Source organism: Vombatus ursinus, unplaced genomic scaffold (assembly GCF_900497805.2).
Source record: "Vombatus ursinus unplaced genomic scaffold, bare-nosed wombat genome assembly UNPS02014176.1, whole genome shotgun sequence".
Classification (NCBI taxonomy): Eukaryota; Metazoa; Chordata; class Mammalia; order Diprotodontia; family Vombatidae; genus Vombatus; species Vombatus ursinus.
In genome coordinates, this window is record NW_020953954.1 from 731,566 (window position 1) to 742,728 (window position 11,163).

The following is an 11,163-nucleotide window of genomic DNA, read 5'->3' on the forward strand; positions in this document are numbered from 1 at the left end:
CATAGCCTCAGTCAAACTGAGACCTGGGAAAGACCTTAGCATAATTAAAAAGGCCAAGGACTCCCAATGCATCCAGGGCCATCTCCAGTCATCCTGATGTGCATCTGGCCACTGGACCCAGATGGCGCCGGAAGAGAAAGTGAGGCTGGTGATCTTGCACAGGCCTCCCTCACCTAAATCCACGGCATCACCTTCCCCATGTCCTGGTCGTCTTTGAGAACGAAGCACAAATAGCAAGGAGAGAGTATGACCCTGGCTTTTATTTTAGTTTTATTTTCAGTGACAAATTCTTTCCCTCCCTCTACCCCTTTCCCCACCCATTGACATGATAAGAAATATGATTCCCATTACATATATGAAGTCACGCAAAACATATTTCTGCATTTGCCATGTTCTGAAGTGGGGGAGGGAAGCAAGAAAAATAAAGAAAGGAAAAAATATTTGTTTCCCTCTGCCCTCTGAGTCCATCAGTCCTCTGTCTGGATGCAGCTCACCTTTTTCATCATGAGTCTTTTAAGGTTCCCCAGGTAGATCACTGTACCGACCAGTCACCAAGCCTGTATCAAGCTTTAAGTGAGTCATTTATTCCATTAGCATTTCTTTAGTTTGTGGAAATAAATAGCTGTCCCTTTACTGATTCCTAGCATACACTGAGCACCTTTCTCTTCAGAGCTTTTGGGAAGACCTAGGTGAGCTAGAACCTGAGCTTGTAAGCAATGTGCCCCCAAGGGTACTAGAGTGGGGTTTCATGAATCTCAGCTCATGAGAACAGCAAGCCAAGCACTTCTTATTAGACACCAGGCTCCTACAGAACTGACCCCGTTCTGCAATGTATGCCTGGGCCCCTACTTGGGAGAGGGAGTTGGCAGTGCCCTGACTCTTGTGGGCCTTAGTAGACAGAGAAAGGGTGAGTGGAGACTTGTCCGAGTGCCAAGGGAAAAACACCACTTACATTCCTGGAGACTTTCCCAGTGTCTTCACCTCTTTGAGCCTCACAAGGACCCTGTGTCACAGGGGAACAGGGCAAATATCATTATCCCCATTTTACAGATGAGGCAACTGAGGTGAAGAGAGCTAATCTGATTTGCCTATCTTCCAAACCCAAGTCTAGGGTCCTCACCTCCTCCCAGGCTGCCGGTATCATGTTTGTGGCTGATGCCTGAGCCAGTGAGCCTGGCCTCATCCTCCTGGGGGATGCCCTCTCCCTCCAGGGTTGGGGCTGCAGCTGGCTTGCTCTACCCTGACCCTCCGAGCTGCCTCCCTCCTAAGACAGGCCTGGGGGGTCCTGGGACCCTGGGAGGCAGAGGGGGGGACCAGACAAGGTGGCAAGATCTTGGTGCCAGCCCAGTTGGGTCTCAGAGTTGCCTTGCACCACTCATGGCCCACATGACCTCTGCTCCAGGGCCACCTCACTATTCTGCAGACACGTGAAAGCCTCCTGGCTGGGAGGCTGCCAGGGACAGAGACCAGGGAGGCTGAGCTCGGTGGGCCCTGGTTTCATGGATTAGGCTGGCTCTAGAAAGCGGGCATCAGGGCACTCTAAAAAAGTGGGAGGCCCTTGGGCTGGGCAGCAGAGAGAGGAGGCCCCTCCCACCTCCTTGGAGAGCCCCCAAAGCAAGCCAAGGTAGGCCTGGTAGCCGGCCTGGGCAAGTTCGGCCAGGCAGCGAGGCAGGGGATCAGGCATGGAGGTGGGCAAAGCAGAGCTGGTGACAGTGACCAGCAAGAAGGCCAGTGTGGCTGCAACAGCGCGTGTGAGAGCTGAGTCCTTCCAGACCTGACTCCCCCTGACCCCAGAGACGCAGGAGGGCTTTGTCAGCTCCTTCTCCAGCTCACTTTACAGATGAGGAAATGGGAGGCAAACAGGGCTAAGTGACTTGCCCAGGGTCACACAGCTAGGAAGCATCTGAGGCTGGATTTGAACTCAGGAAGACGAGTCTTCAGGACTCCAGACCCGGCGCTCTGTGCACGATGGCGCCACTTGGAGACCAAACAGAAGACTGAGGTTTGATCTGGAGGCCATAGTGAGCCAGGAAAGATTCCTGAGCAGGGGAATGACCTGCTCCGACCTGGCCTTGTGTGGAGGAAGGGTTAGAGAGGAAAGAGCCTGGACCAGAGACCCCAGGGAGGAGGCAGGAGGGGAAGAGGGTGGACAGGACATCTGGCCCCTGGCTCACCCCCTGCAGCTGTCGTCCACCTGGAGGCCAGGCTCCGCCTCTGGGGCCCACTCTTGGCCTCTTCCAGGAAAGCCTCCCTGCCCTCTCAATTCCCGGCCTTTCCCCCTCTTCTCTATCGCCGGCCTCCCCGTCTAGAGCTTGCACTATATTTATTTGTTGTCTCTCCTCCAAAGCTGTGCAAGCCTGGAGGGCAGCGACTGTTCCCCCTCCTCTCTTTTTCTGTCTGCAGTGCTCAGCCCACTGCCCGGTGCACAGTAGGTCCTTCATCACTGTTTGTCCACTGACTGACTGAAGCGGAGGCAGCTTTCCTCACTCCTTTGCACAGTGGAGGGCCAGGAGGCAGTGATTGTCCAAGGCTGGGCCTGGGCCAGGAGGGGCCGGGCTTGGCTTCCTCGTGACCCTCCGGTCCAGCCAGCCGGGAGGGGGAAGAGGGGCCTTTGGGCTGTGGGACGAGGAGGGCGAAGGGCAAGGCCTCCAGCCTCGCTGCGGTGAGAGGAAGGGGGGGCGATGAGGCCACCCGCTGTGGGACGTTGCGCAGGCCTCTTCCCCTCTCTGGGCCCCATTTCCTCTTCTCACAAGCCAAGGGGTTAGACAAGGCCTAGACAAGGACCCACAGAGGTCCCTTCCAGCTGCAGCTTGCTTCACTAGGGGTGGAGGCAGCTCTGCAGAGGTTGGGGGAGGGTCAAGGGAGCACGGGGTTTCGTAATTGAAGATGACAAACACTTATTAAGCCGAAGTTGGGGGCCAAGGCCCTGCCCCCCATTATTTCCTGGGGACACTGCCCCTCTAGGGCTCCCCAGACCCAGGCCTCAATTCCTCCTACTGCTCAGCCTGGGATAAGAGACACACCCGGAGCTTGGCAGGGGTGCCAGGCAGGGGGAGGGCGCAGCTGCTCAGAGACACACACAGAAATCCACCAGAGGCCTTTCCCAAGAGGTAGGCACTGGTCTAGGCCAGGGCTGGGGAGGGGCACAGACAATGGCAGGCTTAAACCCGATTAGGATGGCAGTAGAAACTGGGCAGCCCCAGCCTGGCAGCAGCTGCACACAGAAGCCTGGTTCTCAGTCAGAGGCATGGGAGGGGCAGTGCCTGGTGGGTGGCACGGCAAAGGGAAGGTGGCCACACTGTCCACGGTCCAGAGGCATGGACACATGAATACACATGGATGGACGTGTGAACATGTATCCTGTCCTCTCTTGCCAGCCTGCTCTCTGCACAAGTCTATCCCAAGGCCTTTAAGGTGGTCTGTAGCAGACTGCAAGCTCTCTGAGGGCAGGTGAGAGGGGATCACCGCCACCCAACCAGTCTTTTACTCCCCCCCAGAGGCTTCCCTGTCCTGCAGCCTCCCAGGCCTTCTCTTCTCCCCCCTCCTTATCTCACACCCCCCATCATGCCCTGTTATCTCTTCCTTTCCCCTTCAGAGTCAACACCAAGGAGCATTTCTCAAACAATAGTCTAGGAGTGTGGTGTCACAGAAAGAAAAGGGCATATTTGAGAGAAGACACAGCAATGGAACAAGCATTTCAGAGGGCACTGAGGAAGGGGCTGGGTGGAGTGAGGAGGAAACTTTGGGGAGGGAGGACTGAGGGGGTGGGAGTCAGGAATGGGGTTTGGATGAGTTCAGAGGCACTGGGAGGTGAAGAGTCTGACCAGGTGTGAGGAGGGCCAGCCTCGAGGGGAGGGAGGAGGGAGGGTGGTATTCTCCACACACCCTGTTGGGAGATCAGGCTGGCAAAGGAGGTGGACACCACCTAGCCCGGCCCACAGCAACCCTCCCTCAGGGCACACCCTTCCTCAGAGCACACCTTCTTCTAGTGGGAGAAGGAAGGTTCATCTTGTTTTCCTCAGTGCCTTTTCCTAACCTTACCAGATCTTACCTGAAACATGTCCATCACCTACCGACGGCACGGGTCACTCCTGAGCATATAAACCCACGGGAGTTTACCTGCCTGTCTATCCTGGCCTGGCTTTTCTGGGCAGTAGCTAGCAAGGACCCTGGAAATTCTCACAACAATTGGATCCTGGAGATGATGGGGTTGTTGTGGTTTGTCCTTCATTCTCAAAGGGGACCACTGACATCAGCAGGGGGATGTCTTGACTTGCAGGGCCTCACTCTCTCCTCTACAGTCACCTGAATCCACAGGTCAGGACAGATGGGGTATGGGCCCATCATTCAGTTTCAGAAGCTGAGACCTTTGCCCCTTTCACCAAAAGGAATTTGGTTCCCATTTATCTGCGGCCCAGAAAACCCTTAAACTTTTTTTACTCTGGTCTCTGGCTCCTGATCGACTCCCTTTATCTCCCCTTGAAAGTCTCAGCCCCACCTTCTGATCTTATGCAGATGCCTTTCAAACTTCTACCTTCCAGTTTCCTTCATTATCTATTCCCATTGTCTATTCAATCTCTCAGACCTTCCAATCAGAATTCTCTTCTAGACCCTTTTCCCAGCCCCCTCCTCTGGCCACCCAAAGTTACTTTAATGTATATAAGATCCACCCTGACCCACATTCAAATGCTGAGAATCTTTCATGCCTAGAGGCTGAGCTTTTCTCATGGCCCCCCCCCATCCTTACAGGCATCACCTGGCCTATGTGATTTATCTCTAATAAACTTTTTCTCTGGCTGGAAGATTTGAGTTGAATTCATTCAGGCAGGCTCGCGTCTCGATCTTGGGGTCCATTCGAGCACCCCAAAACCTCTAGACCTCTTCAAGGATGACTGGAGGCAGCCCCAGATGCAGTGGGGAGACCTTGGCCCTTTTAGGCTAAGGTCTTTCCTAGGTCTCGCTTTGTCTGAGCCATATCCATTCAGCGATTTAAGGCTAGGATTAGGATTAAGAAATGAGGGGGACAGCTAGGTTGCATAGTGGATAAAGCACCGGCCCTGGATTCGGGAGGATCTGAGTTCAAATCCGACCTCAGACACATAACACTTACTAGCTGTGTGTCCCTGGGCAAGTCACTTAACCCCATTGCCTAGCCAAAAATAAAAAATAAAATAAAAAGTCGGAGGTAAAAGATGGCCTAAAAAAAAAAAATTCAGTCTGGGAGGGGAAGACCCTCAGGGCTTCTAGCCAGAACAAAAACAATTGCTATTTACACTCACTGGGAGCCATGGAAACCTAAATAATGACCAAGGGAGGCTTGGGCTGGGATCTGCCACTGGCCAATCACAGGGAGCCAGGGTGACTGTGCAGTCAAAAAGCTCCATTGGAGTCCCAGTGGGTTTTACCAAGGCCTGGTTTTCCAGATCTGGTTCAAGAAATTACAAATGAAACTACATGGGACAAGACTGAATTGTCCTAGTTTTTTGAAGAAAAAAAAAGAGATAGAATAAATAAGTAGGGAAGAGGAAAAAAAAATCTAGTCCCCAAACCCTAAGATATCTTGCAAGGTTTAAGTGATCAAAATTTATATTCCTTTGGGCAGAGCACCCACATGTAAGGGTATGATTCCCCATGTGGACAGAGGGAGAGAAGGAAGGAAGGAAGGAAGGAGGGAGGGAAGGAGGGAGGGAGGAAGGGAGGGAGGGAGGGAGGGAGAGAGGAAGGAAGGGAGGGAGAGAGGAAGGAAGGAAGGGAGGAAGAAAAGAAGAAAGGAAAGGAGAGAGGAAGGGAGGGAGAGAGGAAGGAAGGAAGGGAGAAAGAAAAGAAGAAAGGAAAGGAGAGAGGGAGGGAGAGAGAGAGGAAGGAAGGGAGGATGGAAGGTAGGAAGGAAAGGAGGGAGGGAGGAAGGGAGGAAGGAAAGTACCTTTTAAAGTTTAAAAACCTTCCTGCCTTCCTTAGGAAGAGGAGAAATGCCATTCCATGTTCCAGGTTTCCTACCGATGCAAGTTTGGGGTTGCTGGGAACCCTGAAATGGCAAGGTACAGGGAGTCGTCCACCTGGAATGGATAGATGCACTCAAACCTTCCAGTCTAATGACAAGGTTTAGTGCAGTGAATAGAAGCTGAGCAGGGTGACCCTTTGACTTTATGGGGGTGAGACTGAGTTTATATACCAAAAGGACAGTGAAAGGATCCGAATGAGATCAAAGAGTGGTAGGTAGTCTGGGGTAGGCCAGGAATGTCAAGTAAGCTAATTAGGTGATCTCGGTGGGCTGGGGCAGGCCAGGTGCCTTGGGCCCAAGCGCCAGTGATCTGGGCTGCTAAAATGTTTGGGAAAATTCAGGGACTGGGTTGCTTTCAAAGGCTTGGTCTTTTTCCTTTTAGGGCTCCAGGTCCCATCACCTCATCCCTACTGGTCTGGGCCTCCAAGAGGAAAAAGAGAAGCCTTATTCCATTGAGCACTAGACACTTTAAAGGTCATTCCATCAAGTGTCCATCCTAGTCTCTCGCCTTGGGGAAGGGGATTAACACCATTCCTTCAGCTCTAGGCAGTTGTCCCCTTCCTGAACTGCCTAAGCGCCAGAGAGGAGGTCCTCTGGGGGCCATGCCAGGGACAATGAAAACCTGCCTTAAAGACCAGCAAACTCTCCAGTCTTATGATTCGGAGCCTTAGCTGTCGTCGTCCATCTCCCAGGCCCAATACCTGATTCCCCTTCCCTTTAACCCAAACACTCCCCAGGCCGCCTCTCCCCAGCGCTGCCCACCCCTTGGCCAGTGTCCTCCAGAGCCCTACTCTGAAGGTATCAAACTCGCTTTCAGCCTGCACCTTTTCCTGCCGGCCTCCTTCCCTCTCCTGGCTCTCACTGAGACCTGGCTTCCTCTTTAGGGCAGCCTGCCCGGCCTCCCCTTCCAGCACTGGCTGCACTCTCACTCCCTCCCCTGACTCTGGTCATCTGGGGAATCTGAAATGCCCATGCTCCAGGACCAGTCCCAGGCCCTCCCTCTACCCTCTTCACCCACTAATCTCCCCTCAAGCCATACCTACTACTTAATCAAAATTCCACTAACTTAAACGCCCTAATTAATTTCTCGGTCCCTCAATCGACTCATCTTGCAGGGCCGACTCCGCCACTCCCCTTCAGACACACACAAAAATGGTCACACCCTTGGTCAGGTAAGTCATTAGCCACGAAAGCTCCGCCCCCGTGTTCACAAATAATTGACCCCAATCTATTGTCCTTCCCTGCCTTCTGCCTGGCAGCCTCCTGCTCTGTTCTCCCTTCTCCCCAGGACCTCCCTTCTTTCCAAGGCCATCATCTTCCCTGTGCTGGCCACCCTCCCTTCCTTTCCCCATCTTGGTGAATCCATTTAACTCAACACTGTCCTCCTCTCTGGAGCTTTTGCCCATCTTGCACGGCCAAGCCTCTGCCTTGGGTCACTCCCCCATCTGCTGCCTTTGCGTCTACACAGGTGCCACTCCATTAACTGGAGAAAATCCGGAAACTGTCCCAACTGGGTCCGCAACAAGTTTGGGTTACATAATCTCAACCGGCCTTTACTTTGGCGAGTGGGTCCTTCTCATCTCCCTCCTCATCTCCCTCTCCCCCATCCCCAGATGTTCTCCCAAACCTCCCATGGCGCCCGTCTGTGCCTGCTCTCTCAGGCAAGCACCTGCCTCATATGGGCCAGCCACCGAGAGCTTCCTCTTCTCTCCTTCAGTCTCGACCTTTTCCTTCACCCCTGTCTCACAGAAAGCTGTCCTAGGCAACATTGCCCACTCTGTCTCTAATCTTCGGTCTCTCCCTGTCCATTGGCTGCTCCCATACTGCCTACAAACACACCCGTGTCTCTTCCATCCTCAAACCCCTCACTTGATCCATCTGTCCCAACAGCCATCATCCCATATGTTACTGTTCAGTTGTTTTCAGTCCCATCTGACTCTTCTGACCCCATTTGTGGTTTTCTGGGCAGAGATACTGGAAAGGTTTGCCATTTCCTTCGTTGGCTCATTTTACAGGTGAGGAAACCGAGGCAAACGGGGTGAAGTGACTTGCCCAGGGTCACACAGCTAGCAAGTGTCTGAGGCTAGATCTGAACTCAGGAAGATGAGTCTTCTGGATGCCAGGCCCTGTGGTCTACCTCTGTGGGGACGCCACCTGGCTGCCCACTCTCCCATACATTTTCTGGCTTTCACTGGCTCGCCAACTTCAAACACCTTGAGACGGCACTCCGCTTCCTTCCTCCTTTCCCTCTCTTAGCTCTCTTCAGTCTGGTCCTCCACCTCATCATTCCTCTGTTTCTCCCAAGTTACTAATGATCTCCTAATTGCCACATTTAATGGCCTTCATCATCTTTGCTGACCTCCCCTGGCTGCTCTCTAGGTTTGGGGGACACTAGTGTCTCTGTCTCCTTTGCTAGCTGTCCCCCAGAGCCTAGCCCAGGCTCCTCTCTACTGGCTCTCTTGGTGATCTCAGCATCTCCCATCAGCCCATCAGCTTCAGTGAGCACCTCTATGCTGAGGATTCTCACCTGGTTCTGCAGCCCTCCCCTCTCTGCTGACCTTCAGCCTAACGGCTCCACCAGCCTTTCAGACATCATGACCTGGACGTTCAGGAGACACCATAAACTCAACATGTCTAAAACCGGACTCGTTATATTTCTGAAACGTGAAAAACGGAAATGCTCCCCCTTGCAAACCTTCCCGTTACTATGGAGGACATGGCCCTGCTCTGCCCCAGGCAGCCATCCTCAACTCCTCACCAGTGCTCCCTGCACATATCCAATACGTCTGCACATCCTGTCATCTCTACCTCCACCAGGCACCGTCTCTCCTCGGACACGGCCACCCCGCAGATGCTGGCCCTCCTCGTCTCACACCTGGTCTGCTGCGATATCTGCTGGGGGGGGGGTCTCCTTGTCTTCATCTCTCCCCACTCTGGTCCATCTTCCCTTCAGCTGCCAAAATGATATTCCTCAAGCACAGGTCTGACCGTGTCACCTTCCCCTGCCCCATTCCATAAGCTCTAGTGTTCCTATTTCCCCCAGAGTTGAATATGAAATCCTGTTTGATGCTTAAAATCCTTCCACCTTCTTCACCCTACCCCTTCCCAGTCTGCTTACGCCTTACATTCCCTCCCTCCATGGACTCTGAAATCCAGGGTCGCTGGCCACCTTTCTCTTCCAGGAACCAGATCCTCCGGCTCTGGGCTCTGGGCATTTTCTCTGGCCAGCCCACCCACAGGCCTGGACCTCTCCGTCCTCTCAGCTTCCCGGGCTTCCTACAAGTTCCAGCTAAAATCTCACCCGTCACCAGAAGCCTTTCCTCTTAATTCTAGTGCCCTTTCCTCTGTAGATTATCCCCAATTTATCCTACATGTACTGTGTTTGCATACAGTTGTCTGAATGTTGTCTCCATCGTTAGGCTGTGAGCCCCTGGAGGGCAGGGACTGACTTCTGCCTTCCTCCCTATTCTGAGTCCTTAGCCCAAGGCCTGCCACACAGTAGAAGCTGAATGACGACTCTTTCTTGACTTCCACAGTCCCAGGCCCACCCTGCTCCAGCACATTGAACCCTCAATCATCCTCTGTCTCTCACTGTCTGTCTGTCTGTCTCTCTTTCTGTCCCTGTCACACACATCTTCCATTTCTCTCGATTTTACTGGCCATTTCCGGGCTGCAAACCGACAGGCCTTTCTGCAGTCTGGCTTCCGACCACATCACTCAACTGAACCTGTTACTAAACGGCCTCTTATCATCCACTGGTCTCTGCTCAGTCCTCCCGCTTCTGGATGGCTCTGCTGCCTTTGACCCTGGGGAGCACCCTCTCCTGGATCCTCACTCCTCCCCAGCTATTTCTGGCCCTGGTTCCTCCAGGTTCTCCTCTGGCCTACTGGACTGCTCTCATGGGCCTACCACAGCCCCTCTCTGCTGCATCTCTGAGGCTCCGCCGTCCTGGGTCCCCTTCTCTCCATAGTCTCTCTCTCTCTCTCCACTCCTCTCTCCCTCCCCTCCCCTTGTCTTCCCTTCCCTTCTCTCTCTCTCTCCCACTCTACTCCTCTTTCCTTTCTCCTCTCTTCTCTCTCTGTCTCTTCCTCCTCTCTGTCTGTATATTTGTCTCCTTCTCTCTCATGTCTCATACCTAGCTATCAAATTGAAACTACAATTCCTAGCAAGCTCATGTCAATACCCCTTCCCCAATAAAACCACCATCTCCCTATGTGGATTGTCTGCGGCCTGTCTTGCTGGCTTGTACTGTAACCTCAGGGCCTAGCACAGTGCCTGGCATGTAGTAAACACTGAGTAAATGCTTGTTGACTGACTGATTCAGCCTCCCTGCTGATTATCTCCGTCTACACATCCAGCCTTAATTTCTCCCCTGAGCTGCCATCCCTCATGGCTAATGACCTGTCGGACAACTCGGAGACACGTTAACCTTAGCATGTCCAGAGCAAAACTCACCGAATCACTTTGGTGAGAGCCGTGAAGGTGGAGGGGGATGATGCCCCGGCTGGAGTAAGGATCCCTGGGTTCCGACTGGGTTACCCCAGACAAGCCATTGCCTCTCCCAGGGCCTCTCTCTTCTGCTGCAGAGCGGGGCTACTAGCACTCACCTGTCCCCAGGACACCGTGGGCATTTCTTGGGCCTTGGCCTGAAATATGACTGTGCTCATTTGCAGGGGTCCCCTCCTTCTCGCCTGCCTAATGGAACCGGCCTGGGAGTCCAAGGGCTCAGAAATCCCTCTCTCTGGGCTACTGGTCCAGGCCATCTTAATCTTGAAGCGTGAATGTGTGACACTCTGTGACACTTCGGGTGACCTGAGGCAAGTCCCTGGCCCTCCATTTCCTTGTCGGCAAAAGCAGAGTAATATTACATAAACAATAGAAAACAGAAGCCTTCTCCAGGAGCTATTAGGAAAATTTAATCTGGGAGGATGGGCGAGGGAGGGCCTGGGGGGGAGGCCAGGCCTGGTGACTCACAGGTAGGAGGACCTGAGGATCGAGTGTGGTGGGGGAGGGGGAGGCTTTTCCCTACTCCTCCTCCTCGTCCTCCTCCTCCTCCTCCTCAGCTCCAGCCCCTAGGAGGCTCAGCCCAGATTTTTCAGTCCTTGTAATGGGGCAGAAGCCAGCAGGACCAGGTTGGCTTGGTAGATCCCAAGCCACTTCAG